General features: G+C 31.5%; 1 protein-coding gene across 8 annotated transcripts in view; it reads left to right on the plus strand.

The window, feature by feature from the left end:
• Positions 1 to 8,333: 8,333 nt before the first annotated feature.
• Positions 8,334 to 13,620, plus strand: part of LOC110008565 (uncharacterized) — a 42,182-nt gene continuing 36,895 nt past the window's right edge. For all 8 annotated transcript variants that reach the window (XM_088846530.1, XM_088846533.1, XM_088846532.1 and 5 more), the window contains exon 1: positions 8,334 to 8,662. The gene's annotated coding sequence lies outside the window, so the exon portion shown is untranslated. The remainder of the gene's footprint in view (positions 8,663 to 13,620) is intronic.

The raw sequence follows: 13,620 nt of genomic DNA on the forward strand, positions 1-13,620 counted from the left end.
TTGGAAGCTTTCCTGTTCACTATTGACCGATATACTTTGTTCAACAGTCTTTATAGCCTAACTAGTCCTAAACTCAAAGGTTCATTTTTTATAAATATCAGTAATGGGAACTCTTGGGATGTTCCAGTTCTGAATTTGTTTTTCGATATTATTGATTATTATTTCTTCTTTATTTTTTATTCGTAGTGTTCTGCTTGATGGCGTTCTGTTGGACAATGTCCTAATGAAAATTTCCATTGTATGATAATAGATGAGTACTTAAGTCAATCGGAAACAGTCGTTGTGCCTTTTTCATGGCTCTTCTGGCTTTTTTTGACAGTACGGGTCACGACCACTTTTGGTCTCAACACTCGGACTTATCGTAAAAGACAAATTTTATTAAGCTATTGTCCTCTAGAATAGTACTATCATCTTACAGTTCACCACTGTAAAATTATTGTGGCTTTGATACCAGAGAGACCCAAGATCTATTTTTCAGGTAATTATTAATTTTAGGCAGAACCTAGTATATGAATTTAATAAAAGGGATAAAGAACCTAATACATAAACTTATTAATCAGACACAGTAATACACCCAATAATAACAGCGGAGAGAAGTTTATTGCAAACCAGTTAATATAAGTAAAAGTTCTAACTTTTACACAGAATATAACTTTGAATTGCATGGAATAAGGAAACTTATACTAACAGAAACATATAGAAACACTTACATATTACAGATGCAATAGCTTGTGAAGAGTCTCCACTCTTCTGGACAATAACTTGGTAGTCTATTTAAATTACAGTCACACATATACAAGTCTTACAATCACTCAGTTCCAGGATGGTTGGAAACACCTCCCAATGTTAAGAAAATAAAAGTATAGAAAGAGTAGAAAGAAGTAAAAGGTAACAGGTAAAGCTACAGGAAGTACGGAGAGTAGTACAAAGTATACATAGACACAAAGAGTATAGAAGAATAGTTTCTTAGTGAAACTTTTAGAGAGAGAACAAGGACAGAAGAATAGCATTTGAGTGAAGCTTTAGAGAGAGAGAACAAAGACAGAAGAATAGCTTCTGAGTGAAGCTTTAGAGAGAGAGAACAAAAACAGAAAAGTGTGAGATAATTTTGTCTGAGCTTTAGAAGAGAGAGAGAGAGAGAGAAAGAGAGAGAGAGAGAGCCTTGAAAACGTAAAGAAGAGCGAGAAAAGAAAGCACTGGGGGAGAGCACTCTACTCCTTTTGGAAGGAAATGAGCCTCCTTAAATAGACTTCGAGTCTTCTGGTCCAATAATTGAGGTGCCAGCTCAAAAGAGAGGCATAGTAGTATGAGGTGACCAAAAGGTGTCACAGTGTAGTACGACGACATTTTGGAACAGTGATGGCTGTCGGCGAATCTACAGGAGGTAGTACGACGGCATGACAGCTGTCGACGGGTCTACAGGTGGCAGTACGTGGTATCTGGGAACAATATTTTCTTGGCATTTTGTCGGTAGCATAGTAATCTGAGAGGATTGAATTTGTCGGTGGCAGATTCTTTTGGCAGTATTCTGTGAGAGTAATTACGGAAAATAGACTTCTGGTTGTATATCCCACAGTCCTTATTTTCTTGTGTATAACTTTCATCATTTTGAGTTGAGGTGGACATTGCTTCGTCTTCTTCATCTAAAATCTGAAGCAGATTCGTCTTTAACTCCTCTTTTGTGGTCGTAGGGTTCTGTTGTCTCATTCTGCTTATGTAGTCAGCCACATTATCCATTTTTGTTTCTGGAGCTGGAGTATAAATCTTTTTCAGCTTTATGTTTTCTGGTTCTATGGCTTTGTTCTCGTATACATCCCACCATTTGATGTATACTTGTCTTCCTAACTTTGGTATATACTCCCAGTCATGTGTATAATTTTCAATTATATTATAGGACCCTTTCATGATCCATGGTATTTGGTAGTATGTCAAGAAGAACATGTGGAGGTCTATTTGGGTATTATTGTCATTGTATTTGGCAAACTTAGTTTGCGAGGATTGTATTTTTAGAGGAAGTATTTCTATCTCAGACCCCCATATCTGGAACCACATCTTAAACCAATTCGGAAATTCATCTATTAAAGAGATCTTTATTTGCAAAAACCACATATGGGAATTATTGTTATTTTGGAAGTAAATAATTTATGCTAGGCATCTATATATTCGGCATATCTGTAGTATTTGTTATTGAATTTTTCTTCTTGCAATTTCATGCATCTTGCAGGATCCATACCCCATTCTTTGTAAGATATTATTTTCCTCACTTGGAATTTGGAGTAGGCAATAGTATTAGTATTTTTCTGGTAAAAGTGAACCAGGGCTATTGATCCGGTTTCCAAAAAAATGGCTTTATACCATTCTCTGGTCTTATTATTATTTGAGGGATGCAAATGATTATTTAAATATATATGGGCTATGTTAAGTGGATCCATATCCAGATGAGAATCTTCTATTACTATTTCGGATATGAAGGTGGTCTCTATGAATCTTGATTTTTCTATTGGTGTTTTGGTCACCGGTACTGGGCTAGGAGAGGAAACTATATCATGGGCTTGTCTTTTTATTAACTGTTTTGGGGTTTTAGGAGAAGATATTATTGGGATTTTGGATGATGATGGAACTATTTCCATCTTGTCTTTTCCTTTATTTGTATGAGGTCTATGAAGTATTATTCGTTTTTCATTGTCTCTATTCCTGTCCCCCCTGCAAAAATTCACGGGTTAAAAAGTCAGGAAGGAAATTATAATTTCCTTTGATGTGTTCAATATCGAATTCAAAGGAGGATAAAATTGCTTGCCATCGGGCAAAAAATTGCTTGGAAACAAGATTTTTTACATCTTTATTTAGAATATCTTTTCCAGCTGCATCTGCACTGCCTTAAACATGCTTCTCCAACATCATTCATATCGAGGGGAGTAAGAGAGGAGAAAGGATTCTCATCATTGGAATATTGAGGGGAGTAAGAGGGGAGAAAGGATTCTCATCATTGGAATATCAAGAGGATTCTCATCATTGGAATATCAAGGGGAGTAAGGGGGTTCAGTTCGTTCGGTTCTCTCTTGTTGCATCGGCACTGCCTTAAACATGCTTCTCCAACAATATCTATATCGAGGGGAGTAAGAGGGGAGAAAGGATTCTCATAATTGGAAGGGGAATCTTCAATTACTTTCTTTTCTTTGCCCCTGAGCTGGGCCTGGGGCGTGTTTGGGGGTTTGGTTCGTTCGGTTCTCTTCTCTAGAACGGTTCGTTCGGTTCTCTTCTTTAGAACCAGACTTTATTAGTGATTTAAAATGCCGCGATTGTCCGGTTCCACGATCGCCCCGTTTGGTTCATTCGGTTCTCTTCTCTAGAACCAGACTTTAATTTTTCTCTCTTCCGTCCCGAGTCTGATAAATCAATTTTTTTTGCAAGGGTAATTGATATATTTTTTTTCAAAGTAGGGAGACTCTATCCTTACGAGTTGATGTCACCACACTGACCATCGCGAGACCCATGCCCCATTCAATTGTTATTAATGTGCTGGTCCTCATATAATTTATACACATTATTTTTCGTTGAGGTTTTCGATGGGCAACAATTCCCATTGTAATAGTTTGAAAGGATAATATAGCCTTTTATTATCAAACTTAATACATAAAGTAGTGTTGTGATGTAGTGGTTATCAAGTATATTTTACACGCTAGAGGTCTCTAGTTTGAACCTACACAACATTTTTTTTTAAAAAAGTAAAACGTGTCTCAAAAACAAATTCTTTTTGTCAAAAAATAAAATAAAATAAACGGTACCAATAAATAAAATAAACATTTAAATGTACCAATAAATAAAATAAAGGGCAAGCTTGTTTTAAAAAATAAAACGTACCATCTTCTTATTTTTCTTGTAAAAAACAAATTCTTTTTATCAAAACATAAAATAAAATAAAAGGTACCAATAAAATAAAAAATTTATCATCTTCTTATTTTTCTTGTTAAAAAAAAAAATTTTTGTCAAAAAATAAAATAAAATAAAATAAAAGGTACCAATAAATAAAATAAAGGACAAATAAAGGGCAAGCTTTTTTTAAAAAATAAAATTGTATCATCCTCTTATTTTTCTTGTCAAAAAAAAATTATTTTTCTCAAAAATAAAATAAAATAAAAGGTGTCAATAAATAAAATAAAGGGAAGGCTTTTTTTAAAAAATAAAATGTACCATCTTCTTATTTTTCTTGTCAAAAAAAAATTCTTTTTATCAAAAAATAAAATATAATAAAAGGTACCAATAAAATAAAAACCATATCGTCTTCCTATTTTCTTGTCAAAAATAAATTATTTTTGTCAAAAATAAATTATTTTTCTCAAAAAATAAAATAAAATAAAATAAAAGGTACCAATAAATAAAATAAAGGGCAAGCTTTTTTTTAAAAATAAAACGTACCATCTTCTTATTTTTCCTGTCAAAAACAATAAAACGTACCATCTTCTTATTTTTCTTCTCAAAAACAAATTCTTTTTGTCATAAAATAAAATAAAATAAAAAGTACCAATCAAATAAAGGGAAACTTTTCTAGGCTTACCCTACAGCATAAAACTTGTATACTTCCCCTTATCCAACCGTCAATTCAAATGGAGGGCTAAGATTACCCCAATCACAATGTCACGTATATATTATTTTATTTTTAATTATTTTTTATAAACTATTTTGATACCAAATTTTGGATGTCCATTCATCTATTAAACTCGCACTAGCGAAAAATATTAAAAGAATATTTTCAATAAAATAAAACAACCAAAATACCACTGAAAGTTTCAAAAGGTATTTCGGTCATTATATTTTATCGAAAATTTATTTTTAATAGGTGTGCCCAATGGTTTAAAAAACGGATCGATGACCCGGATCGGGCTTCCAAAAAACCGATCCGGATCGGCGAATCGGCGATCCGGATCGGGAATCGGGTGAATCGGTCAGAATAACGCTTAAAAAAAATTCGAAAAAATTATTAAAATTCATTATAAATATTTTTTTTTAGGAATTCAATAAAAAATGAGGGTACTCCATTAAGAATTTTCATGTTTTTGAATTAATATGCGAATATTGATATGTTCTTTCCCTGCATGAACCGCCATTCAGCATTTAATTTACAGTATTTCGTGCTCATCCCTACACTGTTGCTGTTGGGACTCGATATGTGAATAATATGGTTGGGATAGGGTGGCCTCAGAATCATCATCTCTCTCATTTTCTCTTTGAATAATATGGATTAAAAAAAAAATAACAAATTTTCAAAAAAATCGATCATGGATTAAAAAAAAAATCACAAATTTTCAAAAAATTCTATCATGGATTACAAAAAAAAATTCGATCATGGATTAAAAAAAAAAAATCACAAATTTTCAAAAAATTCAATAATGGATTACATAAAATTCGATCGTGGATTACATAAAATTCGATCATGGATTACATAAAATTCGATCATGGATTACAAGAAAAAACAAATAAAAAAAAACAAAAAATTCAATCGTGGATTACAAAAAAAGAAAAAAACAGTTCGATCATGGATTACAAAAAATTAAATCATGGATTACAAAAAACTCTATCATGGGTTACGAAAAAAGCAAAAAACAAAAAATTCAATCATGGATTACAAAAAAAAAAACAAACATTTCGATCATGGATTACAAAAAAAAAACAAACATTTCGATCATGTATTACAAAACATTCGATCATGGATTACAAAAAATTCTATCATGGGTTACAAAAAAAAAAAAAAAAAAACAAAAAAAGCGATCATGGATTACAAGAAAAGAAAACAAACATTTCGATAATGGATTACAAAAAATTCTATTATGGGTTACAAAAAACCAAAAAATTCGATCATGGATTACAAAAAAACAAAAACAATTCGATCATGGATTACAAAAAAATCGATCAAGTATTACAAAAAAATCTATCATGAATTACAAAAAAATAAAAATAAAAAAAATAAAAATAAAAATAAAAATAAAAAAAAATAAAAGAAAAAATCCGTACGGACTCGCCGATTCACTGTTCGGACTCGCCGATTCCGTACAGTGAATCGGCGAGTCACTGTGCGGAATCGTCCGGTTCTCTCTAGAACCGGACGATTTCCGATTTTTCAACCGATCCGGTCCCTTTTTGCGAATTCCGAGTCGGCGTTTTTTAAAACGCTGGGTGTGCCCCAATGAGAGGAAGACGCGTACCAAATTTCATCATATTCATAAAATTTGTATAAAAAAACTAAAAATAGAATACTGTGAAACGTCATATCTAAGATCAAATGGTGAGTGACTCTCTTGATCAAAATTGGACGGCTGGATGGTAGGGGGAACTTCTATGCTATAGGGGAAATATAGAAACCTTTTTCGAAAATAAAATGTACCATCTTCTTATTTATCTTGTCAAAAATAAATTCTTTTTATCAAAAATAAAATAATATAAAATAAAAGGTACCATCTTTTTATTTTTCTTGTCAATTTTTTTTTATTTTTACAGTAATAAAATAAAATACAATAAAAGGTACCATCTTCTTATTTTTCTTGTCAAAAAAAATTTATTTTTGTCAAAAACAAATTATTTTTTTCAAAAACTAACTTTTTGTTTAAAATAAAATAAAACGTACCATCTACTTATTTTTTTTGTCAAAAAAAATTCTCTTTGTCAAAAAAATAAAATAAAATAATAGATATTATCTTCTTATTTTTCTTGTCAAAAATTTTATTTTGTCAAAAAATAAAATAAAAGGTACCTAGGCAACACTATCTTCTTATTTTTCTTGTAAAAAAAAAGAAAATGTAATACAACAACTATTTCTTGCCAAAAAATAAATAAAAATAAGTATTTCTTGCCAAAAAAGAAATAAAAGGTCATACAACAAGTATCATGTTTTTCAAGCATGCATTTTAGCTGTGATTATCGTAAGCTTAAATTAGATATGTAAAGGTAATACGATATAGGTTTGAAGTATGCTAGTTGTTTAGCTGCGATTATCGTTAGATTAAATTAGATATGTAAAGGTAATACAATATAGGCTTGAAGCTTGTTAGCTATTTTTTTTTCTCTTATATATAAATGCCTATTGTTAGATTTTTTTTTTTTTTAATTAGGAATAAATGGTCTAATTATATTTTTTATTTTTATAACATGGTGGCCTTTAACATGAATTTAATAATATTAATTTAAAGATAAGGTTCATACAATGAGGCTATTTGAAATCTCTTTCTCTACTACCAATATCTTGCACTAAATTTATTCTAGAAACCTAAAAAACTAGATTTTTGAAAAAAAATTGCATTATAAGTGCTATTTTTTCTTACAGTTGTTAATAATATATTTTAAATTAGATTATATTATAAGATATTTTGGATTTGTTATTATTTGTATAGTAAAATAATTATAAAATATAAACCAACAATTTTAATTTAAGTATATAATATTATAGTTAGTTAGGTTGTAATAATTTTGGATCATAGTTAGTTAGGTTGTAATAATTTTGGATTATAGTTAGTTTGGTTGTAATAATTTGGGTATTTTTTAGTGGATTAAGGTTTTCCGCCAATTTGAGATTTTGGTAGCCATTTTTTCATTGATTTAATCCATTCTTCATTGTAGTCTATATATGATGATATACTTCATTCATGATAATTTTATGCTTATCATTTTGTGTGATGTAAATTTAATGGTCAATCGTAGTTTATGCAAGGAAAGAACATCTCAATATTCGCTTATTGATGCAAAAAAATAAAAGTTCTTAATGGATAACTCTCATTTTTTTTTGTATTCCTAAAAATCAACCATCTCAATATTCACATATTCATGCAAAAAATGAAAGTTGTTAATGGATTACCTCATTTCTTATTCGGTTATTAAAATTCAATATTTATAATGAAATTTAATAATTTTTTGAATTATTTTAAAGTTAAATCCGATCAATTTAACTGATTTTCAATCCAAATTGCTGATTCACCAATCCGGATGTGTTATTCGGGTGTCCCATCCAAAACACCAATCTATTTTTTAAACCGATCTTAACTGTTTACTTTCAAAAAAAGTTAATATAAGGTGTCAACCACGAGCAAGGTGCACCTAAAAAACCACTAGAGAAGGTTGGTCCAATCTTGAAAAAAAATCAAATCCAGCTTATCGACTTTGTTATTCATGGACATGAAAGGAACAGGGGTTTTTAGTCCTATCATAGTTCATCTTCTAATTCATCATCTGGTCCGTCCAATTTTCAAGATCATCGAGTTCATCATCGCCGAATTTTAAATTTCATATTTGGGGGCATCAAAATTCAGAGTTTTGAGGTACAAGGCCTCACCCTTTTTTACTCCCTTCACTCTCAACTTTACCCTAAAAAAGCAAGAGCTTGTTCGCCCCTCCTCCCCTTCGTCGTTGTCTCTGATCTCAAATGGTGAGACACGCAGTGGGTTGATGATATCGCACTGACAAGCAATGATTTGAGGTCTTAATCTAGAAACTAGAGAGTGAAAGCGAAGGCATCTAGTTCTTTCCAATCTCTCTAGAGAGGGAGTATTTGGATGTTCAAGAAAGCAGCTGGGATATGGAAGCAAGCTGTAAGCCGTCTTTTTATTGACGCCTGCTTCTTACGCGTCTCTCTCTTGAGAGATTTGGATTTCCAATAAAGCAGCTAGGGATATGGAAGGTTGATGTCTGATCATTTTCAATTCGTTCTTGCCTGATTTATGATTGGGGAATGTTTATTGTGTTTTACATGTTAAAATTTTAGTGGTTTTTTCTCAGTTTTACAAGAATTCCCTGATGACTGAATTAGGCTAAATTTTATGATAGTGAAATTGAATTTATGGGAAAGCATGATATTGCAATTTAGTACATGGCTGGCAATTATTTTGGCCTTATTCAATTATACAATTAAATAATTTTTAATTTTTGAATTTTGTATCATGGACAAAAGCAGTAATACTCATGGAAAACTGTAATGTAGAACCTCAAAGGATCACTAGACTGAGGTATGAGGTGTTTGACAATGGTGTATAATCCACTAAATTGGAGTAATATATATTGGAAAGTTGGTTACCTTGTTTGATAATTTTAATTTTCTCTTTGCAAGGCTGCCTATACCAATTAATCTGTTAGTTGCTCCTTCAATACTAATTCTTGTGGTTATAGCAGGATATGTTAACCAGTTCTTCCTTTTTTTTCTTTTAATATTGATTTTTTTTTTTTTACTAGCCAGGAAATATTGTGTTCCATGGCAATTACCTCATGTGTCTGAATGTAAACTTGATAAACCAAGACAAAATAATTTTCACACACTGATCCAGGACTTGAGGAATCCATAAATTTGCCCCAACATATGGTGATTGTCATTTTCTTAACATATAGAAGAAGAAGATGAATGCTTGGGAAAACTGCTCAACATGATCCCTGGTCTATTAGGGATGATCTAAATAGTAAATTAATACAACTGCCAATACAAATTCTTTATGGATTAAACCGGTCAATCAACCGATCTCCAAGTTGATAACTTCCAGGTGGTACCAAACACAAGTTTCTCAGCTCCCTCTAAATTCTAGAAAAATTACTAAACACAGTATTTTCTACTATAAGGAGAAAGATCATCTAGCTTCTCAAGGAGAAGGAACTTCCGGGTTCTAAATACAGCCAATTTCCAATTGTCAAACAAGCTCTATAGGTTCCATTTTGAATATTGTTAATAGCTTGCACCAGAAGGAAGTATATATTTCATCCAGTATGTTCGAGTTCATTCTTGTTGTTCTTGGGGGAGGTGTTCGGGGCCATCCTATGTAAGTTATTTGGTAATATTTGAAAAGGGATGTTGAACTTAGTTGGCATGATTCTTGTTAATAATGATGGTTACCATTTTCTTTAGATGCATGGAACCTTTCTTTTCTTTTCAATGCGTCTGTAGTCACCGCTTACACCTTATATCATGCCCCACGATTATTTAATTTAATAAAGTGAACCAAACTTATGATCTAAGCCATCCAATTTTTTAAAACATATTATAATTTGAATGTCTTAAAAAAATCATCTTAATTGGATGGACGTCGATAGCAAATAATCTATATTGCAATAGAACGATTGAAAGTTGGTATTAATCCAGATTTTGGGAGATATTTTACCAATGGGTTACCAAACATAAGAAACTGGGTACACAAGTACTCCACACATGTGAACCAAACTTGGGAAAATAGGATTGGAAAATTCTTGCACATGGGACTGTTCACATATGAAAACTGTTTTACATATGGAAACTGTTACGCATGAACCAAACGAGCTCTAAATAGGTTACACACAAATTCCAGACATGTGAATCAAATGTGGGAAAAAAATAAGATTAAATAACTCTTTCATAGCAAACTGTTTATATAGGAAAACTGTTTTACATGTGAATATTTTGTACAAACCAATCGAGCCTTTAAAGGCCGTGCATTACAGTTTGTTGTTTGGCCATGCCTTGAAGTTAAGGTGCTGGAAGTGCGCACTCCTCATAAATTTGGAGTGGGGCCTTCTATCCCTCCCCAAAAACCTAACCTCTCTTTCTCTCTCTTCCTGCTCTCTCTCTCTCTGTGCTCACTCTTGTCTCATCCTCCCTGTACTTGGCCCTAGTGCTCTCTCTCTCTATACCATTGCAGATCATCTCTAAGTTACATACCCACGTGGCAATCTCTCTGTGAAGCCCTAACTTTCGAATTAGCCATCACAGCTGATTGTAAGGTGCGGCTGATTTGGTTTGAGACCAATGCTTCCTTTTTTGCATGAATTTACATTTTTGTGCTTGTGGTTAATGTAAGTGTTTTTTATTTTTAGCATGTAGATGCTCTTTAATAAGCTAAATATTGGAAGTTTATAAATTTTGAAGCGAAAAGAATAAAATTTTTATCATAAATGGAATGGATGATGATATACACTTATAATGAGTTTTTTTATTGTGAATGTTGAACTATTGTCAATATATATATATATATATATATATATATATATATATATATATATATATATATATATATATATATATATATATATATATATATATATATATATATATGACCGTTATTTGCAGTCATCTTTACTCTTACAAGTGAAATTGTGCACCGGGATTGCCTTCTTATGTACGTTATGATTGCACATATTATTCTAATGCTTCAAATTATTTAGTTTACATTGCTGTTTACAGTAAGTAATTGAAAATTTTTTATGTCCAGGAAGTGATTTGTTCACCAAATATTATAGAAAAAGCTATTTGATAATAAGTTTAAATAAAATGATGGTGATACTATACCCCCTTTGGAGAAGGGATGATGTTTTGTCTTTACTGTCTATGTAGACTCTGCCCTGTTCTAATTGTGTCTGTACTCAACTTCTTGATTGTTTCTGTCTGCTGGTTTCATGAGTTATCTGTTGTTCTTTTGCTTTTGTAGTTTCATTTACTTCATTGGGTTAGGCTTCAATTTCTTTTTTATCTATAAAATCCTATATTTGGGGACTATGCCCACTAAATACAAAAATCCATGTAAGAAGAAAAGTTGTTGGATCTACTTGATAAAGGTTGCGTCCATCTTAAAAATCTTGTTCAATCCAAGTTCTTCTACACTTACCACACCAAGCCACAGAAGCAGGATGGGTGCGCTGTTCTTGTTGAATGCATCTTTGTGGGGGTGTCAATTTAGTTCTTTGGTCTAAGTAACTAACATACTTCATATGCATGTTGCTGGACTTTGAGCCAATTATGGTGTCTACAGAAGTCATTCCTTGGATAGAATGGTTCATAATAATGTAAGATAGGAAGCTGCACTGTAAGGCAAACAAGAGTGGCAATCTTTTTATGCATTGATGGGTCTTCCATGGGATCTTCAGTATTTATGCTTCATGCATTTTTTTTTTTTTTTTGTCACTCATGCTTTATAAAAAATCCTTGACAAATCCCTTTTTTTTTTTTCCCTATACATGCTTAATGCAATTTTTCTGCACAAGATCCCCAAATAAGGCTGTCACATTCATGGTTGCCTCCTGTATATTAACCTTGCAATTAATTCTTTCGTATCTTCACTATCTACGGGCAGATTCACTTTACTAGTTTAGGAGGCTTCATGTGATAGTTTGGTAGCCATGCAGGGGGTGCTCTTGCTTATATATATATATATACATATATATATATATATATACATATATATATATATATATATATATATATATATGTATATATATATATATATATATGTATATATATATATATATATATAGGAAAACTCAATTACAAAGGTTTTTAGGATCCCTCAATTATATTGCCGATTATTACAAAAATCTGATAGCTGACTGCAAACCTCTTTTTCATCTGCCGCCAGATGTTTTGCGAACTAAATTCCATATCAAACCCTTGAGTTTTAAGGTTTAATGTTAGGACCTTTAAAAGGTTGGGATCAGTTAAAGAAACTGAGAAATTGGGATTTTTCAGTTAAAGATTTCTTAGTTTCTTTAACGAATTTTTTTTAAGTCTTTGTAAAAGGGGTTTGCAGTCAGCCGCCAGATTTTTGTAATAATCCGCAATATAATTGAGGGATCCTAAAAACCTTTGTAATTGAGTTTTATCTTTGATTTCATTAGGAAATTTGTCAGCAAATTGCAAAACTCTGTCGATAGGAGTTATAGTACCTTATTATGTCCCAAAAATCAGATATTAGTTTGAAAAAGCTTAATCTTTTTGGCTGAGACTACCAAACCTGCTTGCATAATAATTTTATAGAAAAGATGCAAGTGTTTCCAATGTTGCTATATAGATTCAAAGAATATCAGTACATCATCGATATAAACTATTGTAAAAATCGTGCATGGATTAAAAATTTCATTCATAATATTTTGAAATTCGGAAGGAGCATTTTTTAGTCGAAAAGGCATTACGTTCCATTCATAATGTCCAAACGGTATTGTGAATGCAGTTTTGTACTTATCTTTTTTGGCGATCTGGATTTGCGAGTATCCTGATTTCATATCAAATTTGGAGAAAACCGTAGCTTTGAATAATCTGTTCAGTAAATCCCGTTTATTAGGGATTGGATACCGAATCTTTCTCAATGCTTTGTTTAATGGTTTATAATTGATTACTAACCTTGGAACTCCTCTTTCTAGTTCTGCCGCTTTTTCTACATAAAAGGCTGGGCAGCTCCAACGAGAGTATGACTTCTTATAAGATTTTTCTCCATTAAATCTTGTATTTCCTTTTTACAGATATCCAAAAGTCTGCTATTCATTTGGATTGGTCTAGATTTTGTCGGAATAAGTCTTTCATCAAAAATTGGTTCGTACGGTAATTCTACCATATGTTGTTTTCTATTCCAAAAAGCATTAGGAATATTAGTGCAAACTTCTTTTTCAATCTTATCTTGAAATATTTTAATTTCATTTTGAATATTAGGAGATTTCAGTTTTTTCTCCATTAGTTTATAATTTATCTCTTCTTTGAGGGAGAATAAAAATTTTTCTTTATTTTTAGTTGATTCTGAACCTGATTTATTTCTTTTACTTTTGGTTTGTCAATATATTCGAATTCTACTTTATGACCATCAATTTCAGATTCTATACCTGAATGATCCAATTGCTTTATTGGATATAAGACGTTAC

Source organism: Amborella trichopoda, chromosome 9 (assembly GCF_054954075.1).
Source record: "Amborella trichopoda isolate Santa Cruz 75 chromosome 9, AtrichopodaSantaCruz75HAP2 v2.0, whole genome shotgun sequence".
Lineage (NCBI taxonomy): Eukaryota > Viridiplantae > Streptophyta > Magnoliopsida > Amborellales > Amborellaceae > Amborella > Amborella trichopoda.